At 41.3% G+C, this 12902-nt stretch overlaps 1 long non-coding RNA gene across 1 annotated transcript; it reads left to right on the forward strand.

Annotated features, from left to right (window-relative positions):
• Positions 1–703: 703 nt before the first annotated feature.
• On the forward strand, positions 704–6837 carry LOC130125427 (uncharacterized). Its single transcript, XR_008811430.1, has 3 exons — positions 704–807; positions 3484–3628; positions 4230–6837. It is a non-coding gene; the product is annotated as an uncharacterized LOC130125427 (long non-coding RNA).
• The last annotated feature ends 6065 nt before the right edge of the window (positions 6838–12902 follow it).

A 12902-nucleotide genomic window follows, 5' to 3' on the forward strand; every position in this document is an offset into this window, starting at 1 on the left:
TGCTGGGATAGGCTCCAGCATCCCATGATCCTATGTTGGATAAGTGGTTTGGATAATGGATAGACGGATGGATCTCATCATAGCGAATTTGAGTGGACACTGTCCAGTACGAAGAACAGGATCACTGTGAAAATGAAATGTACCTATGAAGTACATGTACCATGAGTATTAGATAGGGATACATTTGAAAATTTCTGAACTATTCATTTTATAAAATGCAAAACACCGAGACCCCTTTAAGTCAAAAACATGGATTCATACCCCCCCCCCCCACACACACACAGACCACTTGATGCCTTTGGGGTAAAACATGTGCGCCCAAGGCAGTGATTTAGTTACGCGACTACCTCAGTTATTCTGTTATGCACAAGAGCTGTGCTCTGACAATTGAGCTAAAATGGACCACCAGCCAAAACATGTCCATATATGTCGAAAAGCCTTATTGTAAACCAGTCAACAATCAGCGTCTTTGTCTCTCCAATGTCTAATGTCTCCTTAGTCAACAAACCTGAATCGGCACCACAGGCTGAAGGAGAAGAACCAAGCATGATCCCAGAGTCAGACTCAGCTTCACAAGACAGGGGCCACCGAGAGGAAGGCAAGGAGGAGGATGGAGGAGAGGAGGATTTATATGAGGAAGGGCAGGAGGTAGAAGAAGAAGAAGAAGAAGAAGAGGAGGAGGAGGAGGAGTTGTGTGAGGAGACACCAGATGGGACCCCAGAGGAGGAGGAGTTGAAACTGGAGTGGCCAGCAGGAGTCACCCAGGCCTCGGCCAAGGACCTGGTCAAGCTGTCCCACACTGAGGGGGTAGAAATACTCCATCTGTCTGTCTCTCTCATTTTTCAATTTGTCTGTCTTTGAGTCCGTAGAAATTAAGTCCTCATTTCACCGGTGCTCATATCATTGACTGTCTTTATCTTTCTTGCCCTTCTTTTAATCCTTCCTTTCCTCACTACTTCCTTTCTTCCCATCTTTCTTTAATTCCTTCCCTCTTTCTTTGCATCCATGCCTTCCTCCTTCAACTCGTTGTTCCTTGCTCCCCACTTCCTGTCCCACACTCTGTCCATATCGCCACCCTGATCTTTTCCTGGTAAACTGGCCTTACTATGTCTTACAGACATACTGTGGACAACAAAACTGTATTTCTCTATCCATCTGTGTTTGGCCATTCCCTGCGGTGATCCAGGGAGATCAGGGCCAGTGGCTGCATGCCCCAAATCAGTACTGGGTCCGCCCATGTTAACAGGTGTGGCCCCGAGACATGGGAAACAAACTCAGCACAAACGCACTCTTTGTTGGGTTTGATTTGGAGCCAGGGCCTCTCCTCTGACCGAAACGCTGAGCTGAAGGTGCTCTCCCAGGAGTTAGGCCTGAAATCAGAGTCATTCTGAACATTGAACCCAGACCTCAAATCTCGGCATTAATGGGCGGGAGGGTCTCAGTTGTTATGTAATCCAGTGGGGATTTGATTGGGATTGGCGTGGGTGTGACCCTTTTCTTTCGTAGTGACAAAAATAAAGAAGAATCAAAGAAAGTATTATTTCTACATACCATTATAATTGCTTGAGCATTTCTTAGTAATATTTCCAATAGCTAAGATGGGCTCACCAGCAAGATAAGCGGTGTAATCTACAGTTTTGAAACAAAGTCATTCTAATATTTAGCTGCTCGTGTCAGAAACAATCGTTGGAAGGAACTGCAAAACAATTTGATGGCAAACTGCTGTTGACCCCAAACGTTTCTCTGGCCTCCCTCCAAAGGGAAGTCAAGCATAGTGTTAGCTTTTATAATTAGATGTTGGGTATTATAATTTCCCTCCCGGCATGCATTTAGCGCAGCGTGATGTTGACCCTTTAACCTCACAAAATAATTGAATTTTAATGCTACAATAGAGCGTATCAATGTGGCAGCTTGATAAACGGTCCTGATAAACAAAGGACCTAATTTAAGAGCATGTGGCTGTGTTAAATTGTCCTTTCCATGGTTAGTGGCGTTTGCAGCTCTGCTCGCGGTATTTCTCGCTATCAGTGACCTCTGTTGGCTGTAGTGTGTAACTGCAGGATTTGAGTCTGGCTCGCTACAGCTAACAAAACAATGACACTGATTATATAGTGCTGTGACAGGGCAACAAGTACAATTAAGAAGGTGACCCATTGATTGACCCACACGAGTCAAGGCTTAATAGATGTGCATGACAACTGGGCAGTGCAAAGGAAACAAAGTCTAAAGTTTATTAACAAAATACAGGTCATTGATACGTTTACTATAATATCAATAAATCCACCTAAAAACTACTCAAGCAACCAAACAACAAATCAGCCTCCTAAAAGTTAATTTATTCGTTGCCTACACCTGCTTTTACAGTTCAGGGTCGCGGGGCACACACACACACAGGACAAGCTTCTGAATACACATTCTGATCTGTATATATTTACGTTGATGCGTTTCTTAGCAGTGCAATATTGTTGTGAGAAGACTTATCTGCAATTATTTTCCCTATTTGTGAATGTGTTAGGATGTCTTTTTGTTTTTTAATTTTATACTCCTTGCACAACCATACTTGTATATTCCACTTTTACAGTGGTGTCTTCTTTTTTTATGTAAGCGATTAGAATTTCTTGCATGTGCAACTAAGCGGTGAATAAAACAGGACCTACCACTGATTCTAAACTTAATCCTCCTTACTTATCTCCCTACCCTAGACATTATATGACATATCATTAATACATCAATCATTAATCCATTTATCCAGTCATTGATTAGTCATCAATACACCAAATTGAGGGTTGCATGCCTTTTCGGTTGCGTTTTTTATTTGTGCATGCCATCCCTTCTAAACATGACCAAATTGTACCCAGTTGTATTAATATTAGCTATTAGTTATTAGCTATTAGTGATGTTGGTATTAGTATTAATTATACTCGGCATGTATTCCCGTAAAATCAAAGAGAACCTTTAAAAAATCCAATCTGAAGAATCTTTTCAATGACTTTTGATAACTTTAAATTGATGCAGGCAGCACAGTGGAGCAGTGGTTAGTGTGGTCGCCTCACAGCAAGAGGTCCTGGGTTTGAGCCCCAGGGTAGTCCAACCTTGGGTGTCGTCCCGAGTCGTCCTCTGTGTGGAGTTGGCATGTTCTCCCTGTGTCTGTGTGGGTTTCCTCTGGTGGCTCCGGTTTCCTCCCACAGTCCAAAGACTTGTAGGTCTGGTGAATTGGCGGTACTAAATTGTCCCTAGGTATGAATCGGTGTGCGTGTGTCGGCCCTGTGATGGCCTGGCAGCCTGTCTGGGGTGTCTCCCCACCTGCCGCCCAATGACTGCTTGAATAGGCTCCAGCATCCCCGCGACCCTGAGAGAAGGATAAGCGGTTCAGATAATGGATGGATGGATAAATTGATGCAAATACTAGATAATTTGTGCAGTGCAGTTTATGCATCATATTTTCCGGTTCCTTGCCCTTATTGGTTTTTGTTTTTGCTCCAGAGTTCCTCCCCGGATGGTCTGGTGTCCATCCTGAAGAGAAGAAGAGCATCGCTGGACGGACTTCCACCCTCACTGCCTGCAGCTACTAAACACAACTCCAAACGCAAGGTCCGCTTCAGCGAGCCAGAGGATGGCCTAGAGCAAGGTACACACACCCACATTTCTATACGTACGTACACAAAACACACACAGGGATACAGTCCCCTTCATTACGTTGAAGGATTGTATCAAAAGAGGCATACATGCCCACTCATCCAATGATTTGTATTTTTGTAGGTGAGCTCATTGGCGCACACAAACACACATGCACACATAAAAAACAAAGCCCCCTTCAACAAGCAAGTACAGTCATGCACACACAAATGGACACACACTACAGCACCCTCGCTCATGCATATCAAATGTTGTCAAAAAGCCATTAGTTTATTATGCAGCAGAAATTTTAATTTAAATGCCTGTCTGTTTATTTATTTATTTTGTGTGAACTTCTAGTTTTAGTGTCTTCAAGTACCACCAACTGAAAAAGCCAAGATTTCTTTTCTGCTTTGCTTTTTAAAATGCCTCAATTTATGATCAGAGCACATTAATTTCTCTCAAGTTGAGCGCTGAGACTAGGTCCGGCAATACTAACAGCTAAACAGTCTCTGAAAAACAAAATTTGATGTTCACAAGTTTAAAAACTTCATTTCTGTAAACATTGTTTTTTTATTATTATTATACACCCACATTTCTTCCTTGCATTACAGACGAGGTGGGTGGAGATTCCTGCCTGATCCTGCTGCTGCTGTGTATGGTTACTGTGATAATCAGCATCGGCGGGACCGCTCTGTACTGCACACTGGTGGACACGTACTCCAACGTATGCACCGACTTCTCTCACAACGGCGACTTTTACGTCACCAACGTACGGCGGTTCTTGGACGAGCTCAGACTCTGGCTGCCCCTCTGAGATGCAAACACCTGTATTTCAAACGTTTATTTTTCGAGATTATTTTTATGGAATTAATGGACATTATTGGACGGTAAACAGAGGAGCAATGGTTGGATGACAAAAGATGGAGGGTCTATACCACATGACTTAAGTTTTTGGAACCAGAGTCAGATTCCACCACAGGCACAGGACCTGTCACACGTTCATCTGGGCCCATCATTATTCAGAATACTAAACACGTTTACATACTATTGACTCAACCGAAGTTAGTGTGAAGGGACTCACTGGACCTGCCATTATGGGTCGACACAGCATTTAACAGAGTCACTGAGACTCGTGATTGATAACTACTGTACTGGCTGACTGGTGTATAAGTTACCGTGCAATTAATTATTTTGTCAAAAAAAAAAACGACAAACAGCTGTTGTATGCATGGTTTTAGGTGTGCAGTCAAAGCCCACATGCAGACATTTCGAGTACTAACTCCTTCCTGTTTTCTCTCGTTTCTGTTTAAATATTAAATCCGTGGCCGAACTTGATACATATCACATGAGAAGGTTCATAACTCTTGAAAAGATAGCTTGTGTGCGTGTGTGTGTGTGCGCGCACACACACACACGCACACATGTCCCCCCCTTTTTTCTCCCCAATTGTGCTTGGCCAATTACCCCACTCTTCCGAGCCATCCCGGTCGCTGCTCCACCCCTTCTGCCGAGCCAGGGAGGGCTGCAGACTACCACATGCCTCCTCCGATACATGTGGAGTCACCAGCCACTTCTTTTCACCTGACAGTGAGGAGTTTCACCAGGGGGACGTAGTGCATGGGAGGATCACACTATTCCCCCCAGTTCCCCCTCAAACAGGCGCCCCGACCGACCAGAAGGAGGCGCTAGTGCAGCGACCAGGACACATACCCGCATCCGGCTTCCCACCTGCAGACACAGCCAGTTGTGTCTGTAGGGACGCCCGACCAAGCCGGAGGTAACACGGGGATTGGAACCGCCGATCCCCGTGTTGGGAACCAATGGAATAGACTGCTGCACCACCCGGACGCCCCCGTTACCGGTATATTTTCACAGCATTGGTGGTTACTGGGTAAATTTTTTGCTCTACGAACCATTCGTATAGTTCCAGTTTTGAGGACTATGGTTCTGAAACGTTTTCACACTGACACAACAGAGGTTGTTGTGTTTCTGCCGTGCCTCACTGCTGCTAAATGAATGTAGGGGAAACACTTTATCCAACTAATTTATAGATTCCTTTATAAACAAAGACCAGATTATATGCTTTGAAAAATGAGGAAAAACAACAGCAGTATGTAGAAGACAATATTATTTTGACATTTCTTTTTAACAGACAAGTTTCCTTGAGCTTCAGAGAAAAATGCTTACTTCCACAAATAACTATAACTTGTGGTAAGACTGACTTCTATATTCCTTTGTACAAAAGAGAAGTGTGACATGATAAACTGGTGACCACGGCGGCGGCCACATGCGTCGGGCAATTCCATATTCAAAGTGAAGTTACCATGTGCTTGTTAAATTGGAGCAACAACTTTACAACAGGAAAAGTGGAACTACCTAATAATGCATGTAGTCACTGCCACCAGAGATTAGATGGTGTATATCATCCTGCAGGGATGCATTTAGGTGTGGTTCGCATGGTTGTCAGTATGTGTTACAGAATTTATAAGGACTACTCTACAACCTCAGGCACTTCCCTTCAAGTCTTCTTATGGTGCTTTATGTCTCCATGTTCTTCCTAATGTACAGCCCTTCGATTCCTCTGCAAGGTGTAATTTTCTGTATCCAAATCGGCTTCCAGTACATGCCGTCTCCCTCTTGGGTGTGTAAATAATTTAGGACATGGCATTAAAATCCCACTGCAGATAAAAGATGTATCCATCCAAAGGCAGGCGATGATAGACTTTAGGTACACTTGTTTTTTTGTATCCAATCCAAAGCTCATTGGCTTATTTAGGGACAGTTTTGATGCATCTTTCACCCGCATTATGGTTTGAATGCCAGCTGTACATGGGCTTTATTGTATTTTGTATTGGTTTGCCCAGAAGCAGAGCTTTACGGATGAACAGCGGTGTATTTTCTGGCTGGTCCAGATGACAACATTGTTTAAACTTTTGTGACGTCAGAGAAAATACACTGTAAACACTACATTTTATCATTGGAATGGAAATCATGTAGTTTTGGCAGCATGCCCCTTTCTTCCATTTCTTTGTATTGTTGTTTTTATTGATAACAATAGACTAACACTCCTTTTACACTCAAGATATCTGTAAAGTGATGAATGTGACCTTATTGTTACAAGCGGATATTGTTTACCTTCACGTATGGCATCATGCAGTTCCCTTTATGTTTATGTTTACTTGTACCTGTAAGGGAAGTCAAATAATATTACATATTGGAGAACCGTCTTCTGATTTTTACAGCCTATTTGACTGTGCATACAATATGCATGCAACATTCAGAGCATTGTGTTCAGTGAATGGAGATTGGGCCTTACTTATTTTTCCACTTATGAAATGCATGCCACCCAACAGCAACAGATGTAAGTAAAATGTGTTGTTTCAGTTTTCCCAGCCTCCAGTCAGTAGGTTTCAGAACCAGAACAAAACACGAACGGTCCGGACCTAGCAGCCTTGGTCTGACGAAAAGAGGCGGTCCCGGTCCAGCTCAAACTGAACCATAGTTCAGTTCGTTTCTAGTGTATTTTTGCTGGTAGTAATCAGAACCAGAATACTGATTACTACCAACAAAAACACATAATAATAATAATAATAATAATAATAATATTACAATAGCGACAAAATGAATCCATTCATTCATTTTCTCTATTAATTCAAACAGCGACAGGCTTTTTTAAAAATAAACTTTATTGCAAAATATTGAAATGTACAAATATAGTAGACATGTACTTCACAAAATGGTACAGTAAGAAAAGACTTTGAATAAATAATAATTACAAAACAAATCTACTAGGGATTATGAAAATGAGAAAACTCATACAAACAAAGAAAGAAAGAAAATAAAGAAAAGAGAAAAAACAAACAAACAAAAGAAACAAGTGACATCATTCCTCTTTGAAAATATCCTTGTACAGCTTAATGGTTTTGTTACTTTTTTTAGTGTCAATGAAAGTCAGAGTTTTAATATATTCTTTAAATTCGCATAAAAAAACCAATAAAATTGGGGGAAACCTTTGTAAATTGGCATTTGTGTCCCTAGGGGTGTGTGTGTGTGTGTGTGTGTGTGTGTGTGTGTGTGTGTGCGTGTGTGTGTGTGGGCCCTGTGATGGTCTGGCAGCCTGTCCAGGGTGTCTCCCCGCTTGCCGCCCAATGACTGCTGGGATAGGCTCCAGCATCTCCGCGACCCTGAGAGCAGGTTAAGCGGTTTGGATAATGGATGGAAAATTAACAAATTCACAATAAATTCAATGCCATATTTTCCATGTTTAAAATACATAATGATATTTTTACATTCAATTTTGATATAATCATTAATTTTACACACTATATAATTTTCCATTTGGGCCCCCTAATTGATGGAGAATGTAAAGCTATAAATTTGCGATTCTTACCTATCAGCTAATGAAATTAAAAATGCGTTATTTTCAATGAAAAAAGGAAAATTTCCAGGATCCGTCGAATTTTATACTCACTTTTGGGAACTTATTCAAAACCCACTGTTTATGTACCAAGAATGCATCAGTCAGGGAGAGATGGTGGCTACAGTGAAGCAAGGCACGATATCTCTTATCCCCAAACCCGATAAAGACCCCTTATCAATCGAAAATTGGTTTCCCATCACTCTTTTAACAATTGATTATAAGATTTTGGCATTAGTATATGCGAACAAATTAAATAGAGGGTTAGACTCTATTATAGCCGAAACTCAAACAGGATTCATGAAAAACTGGCATATTAGCTGTAACATAAGACTCATACTAGATCTGTTGGATTATGCAGATGCAGTAAATTCTAAAGCACTTAATTTTGCTCTTAGACTTCTATAAGGCCTTTGACACAATTGAACACAAATTTCTTTTACAGTCCCTCAAGGCACTTGGTTTTGCAAATAACTTTGTTGACATTGTCAATATGTTTTACAAAGATATTAATAGTTCTGTTATAATTAACTTTAATACCTCTAAAAGATTCCAGATTAACAGAGGGGTCCGTTAAGGCTGTCCCATTTCTCCCTTCTTATTTATTTTAGTTACCAAATTATTATCAATTAATATCATGACTGATAGAAGTTTGGAAGGAATTTCGATTTTTGGTGGAGTTAAAAATCTCACAACTGGCAGATGACACTACTTTGTTTTTGAAGGACAAGAACCACTTGAGTAACTTTATTAACGTAGTTAACCAATTTTCCAATGCCTCAGGTCTACGACTAAACGTGTCCAAAATTCCATCAGCAAGCCCTTCTAGCCTGGAAGCTGTCTTATGTCCACAATTTCTCGCCCCACAAAACTTTTCTCTGGAATAACTGTGACATACTTATCAGAAGCAAATCCTTATTCTTTCCTAAATGTTTCCAAAGAGATATTTATCATATTTTCAATAATTTTGATGAATTTGGCAATATCGTGTCGTATGAACACTTTATGTCTGTACAGAGTTTTCCTGTTCCCTTCAGAGAATTTAATTTCTTAACTCATGCTATTCCAAAATATTTAATTCAACTTGTGAAAAACCACTTGAGCTATAGTGAAAATAAGATAACACAACCTTTGCTGACGTTGGATGGAATTGAACTAACAGAAAATGTAACAATAAGCACATTCGCCAAAATTTTCAAAGAAAGAACAAAACTGTACCTAGAGGCAAATTTTTTTGGAGGTCTAAAATTGAGGACAAAGTAGAGAAGGGCTTGGCTTTTACCTTACAAGTACTGTATTTCTAACAAGGCCAAGGAAATACATTTCAAGATCTTACATAAAATATACCCCGCTAACTGTTTTGCTGCCAGGTTTACAGACATTGATATCTCTTGTACCTTTCGTAAACATAATACAGAAACCATCTCGCACTTATTCTTTGATTGTGAAATATCCCATAAAATTTGGACTGATCTGTAACGATCACGGATGAATAGGCTTGGTAGCCCTTGGCTAACGGGTTGGACCCTTTAATCGACTGGTTAACGTTGTCGCCCACGGTGCGGAATACACGAGTTCGCGCCCCAGCTGTGACGGTCCGGCCAGGGACGCCCTTCCCGAAGGAACGGGGCAATGTAACAATCACGGATGAATAGGCTCGGTAGCTCTTGGCTAATGGGTCGGACCCTTTAGTCGACTGGTTAACGTTGTCGCTTGCAGTGTGAGAGACATGGGTTCGCGTCCCGGCTGTGGCGGTGCCTGCAGCTGCCCCCCGAATTCGCTTCATTGGTGTGTATGGATGATCTCTCCAAAAAAGTTAAAAGAGTGTAAGACTGGCTGTATGGTGGGGGATAGTCTAATTAACCATTGGATGTATGCTGGTGACTTAGTCATACTGTCCCCTTATAGTGCTGGCTTACAGCAACTGCTCAGAGTCTGCTCAAGTTATGGTGTGCAGCATGACATTACATTGAACTCTAAAAAGAGTGTTGTCATGATTGCTAGAACCAAGGAGGATAAAAAGCAAAATTTTCCCTCATTCTTCTTGGCAGACCAAGCACTAAATGTGGTGAACAACATTAGATATCTGGGTCACATCATCAGGAATTATCTATGTGACAACTATGATGTGATGCGCCAGTGTTGCAAACTGTATGCACAAGCCAATATGCTGGCATGCAAATTTCATCTGTACAGAGGAGGTTAAAACTGCTCTTTTTAGGGCCTACTGTACTCCACTCTATACAGCCCACTTGTGGCGCACTTATAGTAAAGCAAAAATGAAAAAGCTGCAGGTAGCATATAATGATGCATTTAGAATCTTGCTCAAGCTTCTAAGATGGACAAGTGCAAGTCATATGTTTGTGACTAGCAATGTTCCTAGTTTTCATGCTGTGTTGAGGAATTTTATGTACAAATTTATGTGTCGATTAATTGATTCTAAGAATGTAATTATAATGCTGTTAACGGAGCCTACACAAAGTGACACCAGGTACTCCTCTTGTTCCTGGAAACATTGGAACAAATGTCTGTATAGCTTTTAATCATTGTGGCCTTTTGAGCTAGTGTTTTTAGCTATATTTTTGTGTTCTTGTCTTGTGTTGTATGTCTTTGTTGTTGTCTTTAACATGGACCTACGTTTGTGTCTGAATAAAGTAAGATTTGTTTGTTTTGTTTGTTTGGTCTAGAGTCTAATTTTTTGAAGCCGCAAACTCCTTTAACATTAGAGATGTTATCTGTCACTATGGTAATCCAAAAGATGGTGCTCTTGAATATCTGATTAATTTTGTTATTTTACATGCAAAATTTTTTATTCACAAAGCAGAAATTCTCTCAATCACTACCCAAAATTGCTCCTTTTCTCCAAGAACTGAACTCTTTACTTAAATCTCCCAGCCTTGTAAACAACAAAAAAGTAATAAGCTGTTGAATTATTATGAAACTTTTCCCCCTGAAACCTCTGATTATCTTAGATTTTTACATATGTACTCGTTTTGTTGTATGTCTGTTCTTTGTTTTTATTATATTATTATCATTTATTTATCGCTGTAACTGTCTGATACTCTTATTGTATTCTTTTGACGTAGTTGTATTGTATTGAACCTGATATGTGCTAATACTATATACCTGTTTTTTCTGTAAAATTTTCAGTTGTTCAATAATTATTTTTTTTAAAAGTGTTAATATCGCGCTGCGGAACTACCGGGTGTGTCTGTTTGCATAAGAACTTCCGGTACAACCGGATGCTTAAATCTTAATGAATCATTAGTTAGCTGCTAATTTATCCGTCCGAAATCTTAATTTCGCCCGAAAAAATCAATGAATCAAACAGGGCAAAAAGGGGCGTTCAAGTATCAACGCCGTTAATCAGGCTGCACTGAGCACTGTTGTGTGCAGTGTGTGCGAATTCGGCGCGTTATAATTCTCTTTTAAGTTTCCATTCATTCCTTAGCAACTGCGGGGAAAGAGCCAAGTGGCAAGTGAAGATTCGGAGGGATGCATTTACGTCACCAAGAGCGCAAAAGTGTAGTCGGCATTTTGAAGCGGGTGATTTCGCTGTGCCAGCTACAGGTGTGTTACGGAGGCTCAAGAAAAGAGCTGTTCCCAACTCTTTCCGTGGAGTGAGTACTCCAAACCCGCACCCAGGCTAGGTGCCTGGGAGCGCTGGGAGCATCTTGCTGTCGCCCCTCTTCCAGCTCTGGACTCCTCTGATAATGAGATGGATGTCAGCAGCTGCCTGCAAGAGCATGACTATTGCGTGGCTCGTAATCCTGCCGCTTTGAATGATGCCCTGGCCCAAAATGAGTCATTGAGGAAACAAATAGAAGTGCTCCAGAAACAACTAGAGACCGTCCAGCTACAGGCAAATTCAGCCTGAGGCGATTTACAGGTTCTGATGAGGACATTGGGTTTTACACTAGGTATGTCTGATTTGTATCATTTCATTTAATCGCCCCTGCCAAATTAACTCACCTGTTCAGTCTCTCCACCCCCCACCATGCCTCTCACACACACACAGTAGATTGCAATAAGTACTGGGCTATATTTAACAACTGTACAGAAGATACCATGTCAGGTACTCATCCTCGTAGTTGTCGATGTAGCTCGAAATACACATCTTACACCCCTTTCCTTTTTTGCTCGTCTGAACTACCGAGGAAGCACTCCCGATGCAATGTACATCGCTGACCGTGATTTTAGGGAGGTCCTGCAAACAGCGAGTGTAAAACAAAGCCATCTCTTCTCTCAACAAACCAGACGGGAAGTTCTTGTGCAAGTACTCGTACGTCGGAAGTCGAACGACAGCGTCTTACCAAAACCACTACCACTACTACTACTACTACTTTCGGCTGCTCCCGTTAGGGGGCGCCACAGCGGATCATCCGTTTCCATTTCTTCCTGTCTTCTGCATCTTCCTCTGTCACACCAGACACCAGCATGTCCTCCCTCACCGCATCTATAAACCTCCTCTTTGGCCTTCTTCTTTTCCTCTTCCCTGGCAGCTCCATATTCAGCATCCTTCTCCCAATATACCCAGCATCTCTCCTCCACACATGTCCAAACCATCTCAATCTTGCCTCTCTTGCTTAGTCTCCAAACCGTCCAACTTGAGCAGTCCCTCTAATATAATCATTTCTAATACAGTTCTTCTTCGTCAATCCCAATGAAAATCTTAGCATCATTGTGAAACCAAAACTAACTCAAATGAATCAGAATCAGAATCATGTTTATTGGCCATGTAGATTTGCACATACATAGAATTTGACTCTGGTTTCGTAGCTCTCTGTGTACTTAACATAGAATAACAACACTACAACACAACAATCTTCATACACACACACACACACACACACACACACATATATAT

The sequence above is a fragment of the Lampris incognitus genome, chromosome 15 (genome assembly GCF_029633865.1).
Source record: "Lampris incognitus isolate fLamInc1 chromosome 15, fLamInc1.hap2, whole genome shotgun sequence".
Classification (NCBI taxonomy): Eukaryota; Metazoa; Chordata; class Actinopteri; order Lampriformes; family Lampridae; genus Lampris; species Lampris incognitus.